The 12,091-nt window shown below is 51.2% G+C and overlaps 1 long non-coding RNA gene across 1 annotated transcript; it reads left to right on the forward strand.

Annotated features, from left to right (window-relative positions):
- Nucleotides 1-5,512: 5,512 nt before the first annotated feature.
- Nucleotides 5,513-6,411, forward strand: Gm46579. Its single transcript, XR_001782147.2, has 3 exons — nt 5,513-5,562; nt 5,785-5,871; nt 6,252-6,411. It is a non-coding gene; the product is annotated as a predicted gene, 46579 (long non-coding RNA).
- Nucleotides 6,412-12,091: the final 5,680 nt, after the last annotated feature.

A 12,091-nucleotide genomic window follows, 5' to 3' on the forward strand; every position in this document is an offset into this window, starting at 1 on the left:
TATAGACACTTACCCTTATCCTCTTGCCCACCCCCACCCCTGCAAAGGCTGCTCTGATTCCCTGGGTCCCCCAGAACAAGTTCCCATTGCTTCAGTGAGAAAGCTCAAGACATAGGCCCCCCCAGAATTGACTCCCAGCCCAATGGGCCTTTCCTCCCTTCCTCCTCTGCCTCTGACCCACAGCTACTACAGGAATTTTCCTCTCCCAGAGAAAGGATAGAGAGGAGTGGACAGCTTTCTTTCCTACAGGAAGGGATGGGTGGGAGAATGGGCACAGTGCCCAGGAGGGTGACAGCTGTCCTTGTGTTGGGACCCATCCCACCAAAAAAAAAAAAAATCAGGGCTGGGACCTTAGATGGAATCAGCCATGTTATCCAGAGACCATTAGCCAACATTAGCGGCTCAGCACTCTCAGCTTTCTTGTTTAGAAGCAGGCACTGCTGGCCTCCTGGGCTTCCCTCAGGAAAGGACAGGATCCAGCATCCTGTCTGTGAGTGACATTTCAGGTCAGACCGGAGGGGCCCTCCCCAAACCCACCCCTGTGCAATAACAAGGCTTCACCAAATACACACACACACAGTGGCTTTCCACAGAGGCCTCACTGGGCAGGTTTTGTTATCACCCTAGGAGAGGAAACAGCCAGGAGGTGAGGAGACTCACCTCAGGCTATAAGTTAATTAGCAGCTCGTACTGGGGTTGGATGCCAGGCGCGTGCCCTTCCCATCCCACCCCACCCCTGCTCTGGGCCAAGCCTGCCCTGCCTGGGGACCGCTCCCCCTGGCCAAATGGATCCATTCTCAGTAGAACCACATTCCACTTGCAAGTCCTTTGGAATTCCAGGACCTTGCCTTGTTACCTACCCAAGCTGTCCACCACCTACAGGTCCACCCTGCTTGAACACTCTTGTGCGTCCTTGGGGACAGCGCCTTCTATCCATGGGAGGGGCCCAGGCAGGAGTGTGGGAGGCTTAACCTCACCTGCCCTGATTTCTCCTTCTTGTGGGTGGAAGGACCTCCCGGGGCAGGGCAGGTTAAAGGATCCTGAGTGATGGCTGCTTCAACAAGTGCTTTAAAGTGAAATCCTACCCAGAGGTGGGGCAGGGTCATGACAGATGCTGCCATGACGGTCTGCAGCAGAGAGGAGCTGGGCCCCGATGGACAGGGCTCTGTGATGCCGCAGCCCAGGAGTGTCAGTTGTTTGCCTCACTGCTGTGACAAAGATACCTGAGCACCGCAGGCTATGGAAGGGCTGACTGGGCGCACAGTTCATCGTGGAAGGAAGACATGAGGGTGGGAATGTGGGGCAGCCGCCCCTATGGCGTCCATTGTGAAGAGCAGGGGCTGAGGGGGGGGAGCTCAGCTTGCAACCTCCTGTCTACGACCCCAGCCCATGGAGCTGCCCACCTTTATGGTGGGTCTTCCTATCTCAGTTAAACCTAATCTAGAAAGCTGCTCTCACACAGGCGTCCCCCAAAGCTTGCTCTCCTAGGTGGTCTTAGGTTTTGTCAAGTTGGCAGTCACGGTTAACCAGCAGAGCTGGGCGATAGCTTGGCGGTTACACAGCCGGCTCATGCAGAGAGGCCAAGTTCAGTACCCAGCATCCATCTCTGTCAGCTCACACAGGACCGTAACTTCAGCTCCAGGGGATCCAGCACCTTCTTCCCCACCCCTGTGGGCACACAGACGTGTGGCATAGACACATGCATGTGCAGAAATTAAAGCAAATATTTTATATACAAAAATGGATTAGCCATCACTAGATAGAAGCCCAGCATGTGTGCGCTCCATGGTCCCTTCCTGAGTCTGCTGTCAGTCTCTTCACGGCCTCTCTGCCAAGGGAGCTGAGCCATGAGACTTGGTGGCACCATTTGACCTCTTGCCATCGGTTTCTTCATCTGTCACACAGGGATAATGACAGTCCTTTCCCTCCAGGAAGGATTGCAACAGTGAAATAAGAAAATGTCCTCCCAACATGAGCCATGCAACTGGTTCACAGTTAAGTGCTCAGTAAATGGTTAATGGCTGGCACTGCTTGCATCTGCATTTGGCTCTTCCCAGCATGCCCTCTGAACTCTTGTTGGAGCCATGGCTGGAAGCCACACCCAGGCCTGACCTTCTACATGCAACCAGGTGTTGCCCTGTTTTCTAGACATTGCCATCCCACTAACACAGACCACAAGTGCTCACTTCATTGCTGGTTCCCGGGAGTGAGATGGTCTTGTCTTTTTCTATATAAACACCTGCCGTTCTCCTGTCTCCAGCCCCCTGCAGCAGGGCTGCTCTCAAATGGTCCATGCATCCAGGTGTTATGCCCTCTCGCCTCTCTGAGTATGCCCTGGGCTTGAATGGCACCAACTCTTGCTTTGGGTATGGAGGTGACAAAAAATGAGTGATGGGACTTGGGTTTGGAAAAGGGCTGTGAAGGGGGTCTCCATGGAGGTTGGGCCATGAGAGTTTGGCTCAGTATCCCACTCCCTTAACTTATTGCTGCCTGATCATTCATTCTGTGCTAGAGATAGGCAGGAAACCACCCTGGTCACTGTGGCATCTTCTCTATCTCTTGTCTTGCTCTTTGGGTAGATACCTCAATGGGCCCTGTTTCCCCAGGATGGACATTGCTGGCAGAACTGCCCCTGGGGAGGACCTGGGAAGCCCTGAGGAATCAAAGACATCACTGCTGTGTCTGATGTGAGCTGGTATTTCTATGGTCACTGGTTTTGAACAGTGCAGGGTGTAGCACGCCCGTTGGACCTGTGACCTAGGTGGCTATGCCTTTCCCTGTCTCCTTCCTCACCTCTGATCCCATTAACAGGGAGTTGTGACCCCTTGGGGAACCGCAGGAAGACTCTCCCTGTTGCTTCCTTCCACCTGCTGCATGCACTTCAGCCTGTCTCATTGTCCCTCCTGGTAAGAGAGTCCCAGAAAGAATGAGGCAGGGAGAAAGGAGTGTTTTAAGACTCCCAGCTCCCAGGGGAAGGAAGGTAAATAATGAAATCTCTGGTCTCCTCCGGACTGTGTGCGCCAGGCTGGGACAGACCGGCAGAGGTAGGAGCAGCTAAGGTGCTAGCTGGAGGGCATAGGCCTGAAGCATGGGGGTGGGGAAGAGGTACCAGGTGTTGCTGGAAGTTCCTTGTCTTTCTTTGCCTAGGAACATATCAACAGATTGATACATGGCTGTGAGGCCCAGTTTACACAGTGGCCTTGATTTCCCAAGTAAACAATGACCATCCAGGATACAAAACTCTGGATTGTGTGGGCTGAGCTCTAACGAAGCCCGGAACTCCCCCGAGCTTTTGTCTAAAGGACAGGCCTATGAGACATGTGCTCATGTCCCTGATAGCTGAAGAACCTCAGGCAGACCCCACTCTCAATCTGTTTCTTCAGGCATTATGGGGAACGATTGTTTGGTACCTAGAGTGTTACTACGAGTGAAATAAAAAGATGCACACAAGGGACGCGGGAGACAGCTTAGCAGGGAAAAATACTGGCAGTATAACCTGAGGACCTAAGTTCAGTCTCCAGCGATTACATAAATATCCAAAGACAGCTGCACACTGTAATCCCAGGGCCTGGGAGGCAGAGACAGGAGGGTCCCCGGAGTTTGCAGCTGGCCACACCAGTGAGCTCTAAGTTGGGTGCGAGACCCTGTCTCAGAAATTAACATGGAGCCGGGCATGGTGGCGCACGCCTTTAATCCCAGCACTCGGGAGGCAGAGGCAGGTGGATTTCTGAGTTCGAGGCTAGTCTGGTCTACAGAGTGAGTTCCAGGATCAGCCAGGACTACACGGAGAAACCCTGTCTCGAAAAACCAAAAAAAAAGAAATTAACATGGACAAAAAATTGAGGAAGACACCAGACACCCACCTCCTGAGGGGACAAGCACACACGAGCGTACATATCTTCACACATGTGTGCATATACTTAATCGCACGTGTGCACACATACACAAAGAGAGAGAGAGAGAGAGAGAGAGAGGGAGACAGAGAGAGAGAGACAGAGAGAAAGAGAGAGAGGCACATAAAGTTCTCAGTGGTTACTTGACACACAGCATGCGCTTAGCCTTGTTGTGGTTTTCATAGCAACACACAGCTGATACGGGGCCATTCCTGAAGGAGGTGGACCCTGATCTTGTAGATTTGGGGAAGGACAAAAGGGTGTGGTCCTAGCAATTGGCCTGCTGGGAAGGGAGAGCCTGGAGTGGGGGTGGGGGAGGGGCTGAGAAGATAGCTTGGGGTGGACAGAGAAAGTGGAGGTGGTTTCCCTCTGTGGTCTATGGGATAGAGATTTAAGTACCTGTGAACGGCCTGTGGGGCCAGGCTGTGGGTGGTGAGGAGGCTTGCGGTTCAGTGCCCTGTGAGTGCTCATTCCAACAAAGTACTTATTGAGCATCTACCTGCTAGTGTGCCTGCCAGGGAACTATGCTGGGGACCCAGCCTTGATGGGGCCATTGAAATCCGCCCTCAAGGCCCAGCATTCCACTGTCAAGGATAGCCTCTAGGGAGGTTAGATTGGAGCAGAGACTTGAGTGACAAGACCAGGACTGAGGGATGGCTCAGGGAAGGAAGTTCCAAGCAGAGGTTGATTTCAGGTGTAAAGGCCTGGGGTAGGAGATTGTGGAAGCGCAAAGGAAGGGTCAGAAAAGACGCTTTTGCAGGGTGAGAAAGGCTGTGGCTGAGGCAGGGCAGGTGGGCCATGCAAGCCAGGGGCAGGTAGACTTTATCTGAGAGCAACTGAATGCTTTTGGAGGGTCCTAAGCAGATGCTTTGTAATGCAGAGTGTAACAGGGTCCATCCTGCCTCTGGGTGGACCATGGGGTGCGGGGGTGGGGGGAGGGGTGGAAAGGAGACAGAAGTTGGGAGTTGCTATGAACTAAATGTTTGTGTCTCTCTGCGTCCTATATTGACAGCCTGCCCTCCCCTGAGATGGCATTAGAAGAAAAAGTCTTCAAGGGCTGATCAGTCACTAGGGTGGAGCCCTCTTGAATGAGTGGGTTAGTGCCTCTGTGCCTGCATCAAGGCGACAAAGGAAATGATGGCAGTCTACGAACCTGCATGTAGTCCCCACAGGTGTCAGATCTCCTGACCCCAGCCTCTGAAATCACTTATTACGCAAGCCCCCAGATTTGAGGTCCATCCTGGAGGTGAACCTAACAGGACACTGACAGTGGATGCCCAGCCATTGCTATGAGGAGGAGGGACAGATCCCAGCAAGGGGCCCAAAGGACAAACCCTTTACACTGTGACCCATCCCTGGAGCCAGAGACTGTAGAGTGGGTTGTCTGGCCACTGGACATTTTGGAGCTGAGCGTGCTATACCCTGCCCATCCTGGAGGCCAGACACGGTTCTGTGGGGACCCCACATCAGCAACCTGTACCTTCAGTCTGACCTCTGCTCTCTGAGGGTGACCTGGGTGGCAAGCATCACTACATCCTGGCCTTTAGAAACTGGGACAGCAGTGCTATGGGTGAGAGCCCAGTCATGACCACAGCGGGCCTGAGGGGACACCGGCACCGAGGACCCTGAGAAAGCCATCCAGATCTCAGCGTCAGCTACTCTAGAAAGGGTAAGTGGGGAAAAGCAGGTTCCCCCCAGCATTTACTCACTGGGAGCTTCAGAGGCCTCTACCCTTTCTTGTGGCACATGAAGACCCTCTGAGGCCATCCGTCTCTTGCCTGCTCCACGCCTCAGTTTCCCACCCTGTACAGAGCTAGAGCCTCCATATCTTAGTTGGTTGGCTTCCCATTCCTGTCAAGTTCCCCAGACAGGCTCTCTACTTTTCTCCTAGGAGCCCCATCGTGTCCCAGGAAGCCAGCACAGCCATGCCGGGGCTCAAAAAGAGCCAGGCACACCCAGACAGACCCAAGCAAGCCTGGTAAGGCCACTCAGCTGAGGTTTTCCTGGGGGGGAGGCAGCAGGATGGGGGTGGGGTGTGCAGTGGCAAGGCAGAGGCTGTGCCCGATCATCCCCTGGGCTCATTATCAGTGTTTAGCTTGGGGCTCCCGGGTCAGGTCCGGATCCTGCTCCCTTATCCAGGGCTGAGATTAGATTCTTTGGACTTTGATGTATCCGAGCTTGACATAGGGCTCCAGCTTCCCTGCCACCCAATCTCCAAACACAACATTGCCCTCATCTAAGGACACAGTGTGTGTGTGTGTGTGGGGGGGGGGAGAGTGATGGGGAGATGGGCTTGCTTAATCCATACAGCTCATCCTCAGGCTCCCTCCCTTTACTGCCTCCTGCTGCTACCACCAGGCCTGCAGTGCCTCTTGGGGAACACAAACAAAGGAGTTTGGGTCCATGCAATCCAAGGTTCTGGAGATACCTGGAAGGAGGGGGTCTCTGGTAGATCACAAGACCCCACGGCCACTGGACACCCCCTGCAGAAAAGGAGAAAGGCTGTGGATGGAGACTGGCAGGTGAGACCAGGATAGACCAGTTATCCTGTGCTACTGTGGGCCCAACTGTCCTCATTTCTGCTGTAGTCACTATATAACTGCACTAGGCTTTCCCTGATCTCCATTCAGTTGTGGTAGTGGGGAGCGGTCCTGGCTGTCATTCTGTAAGGGCCTAAGGGAAGGAGGGCAGCAGAAGCCTTAGCATTTCTACTTGTCTTCTTCAATAAGGACAAAAGAGAGGGAGGGGGAGGGGGAGGGGGAGGGAAAAGAGGGAGGGGGAGAGGGAGGGGGAGGGGGGAGGGAGGGGGAGAGGGAGGGGGAGAGGGAGGGAGGGGGAGAGGGAGGGGGAGGGAAAAGAGGGAGGGGGGGGAGGGAGAGGGTTGGAAGAGAGAGAGAGAGAGGGAAGGGAAAGAGAGGGAGAGGGAGAGAGAGAGAGAGCGCGAGCGCGCTCGCGCGCGCGCGCGTGCATGCGCGGGGGGGGGGCACACACACACACACACACACACACACACACACACACACTTAGGGGGGTCCTTGCCTCCTTGCACTGAAGAAGGTGTGACTATGCAGAGGAGACACGCACAAACACATCTCCTGTCCCTGGCCTGCCTGCCCCACCCACTTACCCAGTGCAGAAATAACCTCACCCAGACTAGTGCACCAGGCTGGTGCTCCAGGGAAGGCACCCTCACTGAGTCCAAGCAGCAGGGCCATCTTGGAACAAGAGCCAGGGCTGTTGCAGAGGAAGCCTCTGAGGAAACGGTGCAGGAGCGAGGCAGATGTGCAGCTTGCATGAGTAACGGGAGCCGGTGTCTGTGCATTTGTGCTCTGGCAGGTCTCTGACTCGGAATAGCCCTGCTATCACAGGATTTTTCTGAAGAAGCCACCTTCGGATCCACTGTTGAGGTTTGGTCTATTGTAACATTACAATGACACGCATTGTAATGTTAAATTCTGTACCTTGGAGGTCTGCCTACCAGCTTTTGTTGGGCAGACCTTGTTCCTTAATTTTAAAACAACTGGTTGAATAAAGATGCTGACAGCCAATAGCTGGACTTGAGAGGCAGAGATCCCGAAGGTAGAGGGAGGAGAAGATGCCTTGGGGTAGGTAAATCATGAAAACATGGCCATGAGGGCTGGCCAATTGGGGGTAAAAACATACTAGATGGAACATGGCAAGTTATAACTTGGGGTTATTGACAGGGAAGTAAACACTAATAGCTTAGAGGGTTGATATCTGCCCAGCTCTAGTGCATTAAAGCTTTATCATAAGTATAAAGGATTTGTGTCTTTTATCTGGCGAGTAAATAATTTAAAGTGGGGTAGAAACTCCCATTTGGGGTTTGTATTAATTAATATACCAACAGCCCGTTCTTTCTAGTACATTCATTAAGAAGAGACCCTCTGGGCTGAAGACTTGGCTCAGTGGTTAAAAGCTGTACAGACTGATCACGCAAAGGATGGAGGCTTGGTTTCTAGCATTCATTCTAGGCCGCTCACAACCACCCGAGACACCAGTTTCAGGGACTCCGACACCTTCTGTCCTTTGCAGTCACCTGTATGCACATGATACATGTACCCATAAAATAAATAAATTAAATGAATCTTTAAATATATGTTTTTAACCTAAATAAATAAATAAATAAAGCCAGGTGTGGTGGTTTGCGCCTCTAATCCCAGTTTAGAATTTAATCTTTAATCCAGCCTAGAATTTGATGTGGTCAATCAACACAGAACCTGAGTTTTTATATATGTATGTGTTTGTGTGTGTGTGTGTGTATTTGCATATGTGAGTATGTCTGTACATAAGTATGTGCAGGGAGGCAGAGGCAGGCAGATCTCTGAGATCGGGGCCAGCCTGGTCTACAGTGTGAGTTCTAGGACAGCCAGTGCTGCAGAGAGAAACCCTGTCTTCAAAAACAAAAACAAAAATGTTTTTTAAAAAAACAGAGAGACCAGCTGGGTGTGGTGGCGCACACCTTTAGTCCCAGCACTCGGGAGGCAGAGGCAGACGGATTTCTAAGTTCGAGGCCAGCCTGCTCTACAAAGTGAGTTCCAGGACAGCCAGGGCTATACAGAAAAACCCTGTCTCAAAAACAAAACGAAACAAAACAAAAAACAAAAAACAACAACAACAAAAAAAAAAACAAACCAGAGAGACCTTCAAGCCGAGAATGTGGCTCAACTGGTAGAGGGCTTGCCTAGCACGCAGGAAACCCTGGGTTCAAAAATAAGCTCCGGCAGCATATTCCTGGAAAGCCAACTCTCAAGAAGTAGAAACACAAGGATGGGGGTGATCCTTAGCTACATGAAGAGTATAAGGCCAACCTGGGCTACAAGAAACGAGAAAGAGAGAGAGAGAGAGAGAGAGAGAGAGAGAGAGAGAGAGAGAGAGAGCTCCTCCCTCCCTCCCCAGCAGGCTTGCTTCATGACCCACAGATGTGAGAAGACTGACTATTTTGAAAGGCCCAGTGATGGGGGAGCCTGACAGGGCTAGGGTTGTCCTCTATAACTGGAGGGGAAGATGGGCCTAACTGAGATTAGATTTACCTCCTGCCCAGCCTTGCCCTGCTTGGCCACACAACACCATGAACACAATGTGCACTCCAGCCAGATCCCAGGTATCAGTGTAAGAGCCACACACTCGTTTTAATTTGCAGTCTTTGTCCTGAGGGGGCTCTCTCATGCCTCCTGCCCCATAAGGATGCTTCCAGACCACAGCCCTAAACCACCCCTCCTCTTCCCGCTTGGGTCTTTCCCCAGTTCTGCAGGCCTGTTCCTGTTTTCTGTATTTCCTCAATAACATTTACCCATCTGACCCTTTACTTCCCGAGGCTCATGGCCTAGCTTGGGACAGACAATCTTTCTCTCTAGTTTGGGGTAGACCTAGTGAAGAGCAGAAATTGCTTGTAAGCCCCTGGTTGCCCCTGTTTCTCTGAAGAGCCATTCAGGGATAGGAGGAAGAGGTTAGCAGAGGGCAGGGGTGTGAAAGAAGCATTGGGAATGTTTCCCGCCTTCTGTCACTGGAGAACCCAGGAACACTGACCCTACAGAGTCCATTTGAATCTGGCCTCTGAAGATTTGCTTGTGGCTTCCCTGACAGAGGACACATGGCAGACACGCTGACACCCTATTCCCTACCCTACCCTGCCCTGTACCCTCTCCTTAAGGGCTGCCCCGACATCTGCCTTCTTTAGAATTTCCTGTCCAGTGCTGGGCTCCACCAGGGCATCTTCAGTAGGGTGCTAATCTGGGATGCAGATACATTTGGGTGCTCACTAGTTTTATGTCAACTTGACCCAATCTAGAGTCATCAGAGGGGAGAGAACCTCAATTGAGAACCCCCCCACACACACACACACACATGCACACACTATATTCTGGCTGTGGGGTATTTTCTTAATTACTTTTGGATGGGCAGGGTCAACCCTGGGTTCTGTAAGAAAGCAGGCTGAGGAAGCCATGAGGAGCAAGCCAGTAAGCAGCACCCGTCATGGTCTGCATCAGCTCCTGCCTCCAGGTTCCTGCCTTGCTTGTTGAGTTCCGGTCCTGACTTCCTTTGATGATGAACAGTGACGTGTAAGCCGAATAAACCCTTCCCTCCCCAACTTGCTTTGGTCATGGTGTTTCGTCACAGCCAGCCATAGTAACCCCCACCAAGACAATTTGCTCCAACAGCAGAGGAAGGGGAAGCTGGGAAGTGAAGGGTGGGAAGATTTGGGGGTGTGTGGTGAACTTTTTTTGTTGTGACTGTTTGGGAGACAGGGTCTCAGGCAGCCCTGAACTTGCTATGGAGCTGAGGATAAGCCCAAGGGCAGAGATCATAGACCTGTGCTACCATACCTCACTTGCAAGGACTGGTCACCTCTCCCTGCAGGCTCTGGAGAAAGCAGATTCTCACAATTGCCGATTTCACTATTTCCCTCTCTGCTGCTATGGCCAGAGTCTGCCCATCTCTGCTGTCAACACTAGTGATGTCAGCTTCCCGATGCTGGGCCCCATGGCTTCATCCTACCCCTGTGCCCCCACCCCCACTCTTTACCCAGAGCCTGTGGTGCTGGGCGTGAGAAGGATATTAGAGGTCATTTTATCTGTTTTTCCAACAGAAAGAGCCACTACCTGCTTCCCTCCTATCCTTTCCTCTTCCTTCCCCTCTTTCCCCTATCCCCTCCTCTCTCTTCTTCCCCCACTTTCCTAATTTCTCTTTGTGACTTCACTGACCTGGAGCTTGGGATCTTCCTGCCCCGGGGACTGCGTTAGCCGGGTGTGGTATACAGGATGCAGGATGCACTTAGCAGGAGCTGGAGACTCAGGGCACCATACTACTCTGTATGTACCTCACACACAGCCATAGGCAGAACTCTGCAGTGGGTTGCATTGGTGACCATTGGTGAAAGCCCGAAGTTCAGAGAGCATCAGAGACTTGCTTCATGTTACATGCTAGCCACAGCTGGGCAAGGGTTCAAACACAAGCCCTCTGGCTTCAGAGCTAAAATTGCTTTATTATTATTATTATTATTGTTGTTGTTGTTGTTGTTGTTGTTATTGTTATTATTATTAAAGATTCTTACTTTTCTTTTTTCTCTTCCTTCCTTCCTTTGCTCCTCCTCCTCCTCCTCCTTTTTTCTTGTTATTTGTTTGTTCTTTGAGACAGGGTTTCTCTTGTAACAGCCCTGGCTGTCCTGGACTCACTTTGTAAACCAGCTAGACTTGAGTTCATAGAGATCTCTGTCTGCCTCTGCCTCATGAGCACTGGGATTAAAGGTGTGTGCCACCATGCCCGATTTCATTTTATTTTTTAAAATTTTGTGTATGTGTAGGGAACACTGGGCATGTGAATGGTGGCAACCAAGGAGATCACAGGCAATGGTTTCCTGGAACTAAAGTTATACACAGTTGTGTACCTTCTAGGCAACTGCAATGTGTGCTTTTAACCACTCCACTATCTCTCCAGCCTTATCACCACCACCATCATCATTATCACCACTACTACCATCATCATCAATTGAGACAGGTCTCTATGTAGTCCAGGTAGGCCTGTAACTTACTGGGTAACAGCCCAGGCTTGCCTTGAACTTAAGATTATTCTCCTGTCTCAAACTCTCCAGTGTGCACTTCCATGCTCAGCTGAAGATCCCCACTTCTCTCTCTCTCTCTCTCTCTCTCTCTCTCTTTCTCTCAGCAGGGTCTCATTTGGCCTAGGCTGGCCTTGAACTGAGGACCCAAGTTAGATACTCAGGACCTACATTAAATTGGAAGGTGAGAACTGACTCCCCAAGTTGTTCTTTCATCTCGACATATGTGCTGTGGTATGTGCACACAGAGAGATGGATGATAGATAGATAGATAGATAGATAGATAGATAGATAGATAGATAGATAGATAGATGATTGAAGATAGATGATAGATGAAATATATGTATAGATAGATAGATGATTGATAGATGATAGATAGGTGATAGATGATTGATAGATAGATAATAGATAGATAGATAGATAGATAGATAGATAGATAGATATAATAAAAATTACAAAAACCTGTGGGTCTGGCCTCTGGAATTAGCAAGTGGCTGAGTACTGAAGCCGGTGAGGGGGTCACTCATGACCACCCGGGTGCCAATTCTGTTTCTCAAACACCACTCCCTGCTTGTTCTCTGTATGGCCCAGATTCAAGGGTTGGGGGAGAGGGTATGCCGCT

The sequence above is a fragment of the Mus musculus genome, chromosome 17 (genome assembly GCF_000001635.26).
Source record: "Mus musculus strain C57BL/6J chromosome 17, GRCm38.p6 C57BL/6J".
Lineage (NCBI taxonomy): Eukaryota > Metazoa > Chordata > Mammalia > Rodentia > Muridae > Mus > Mus musculus.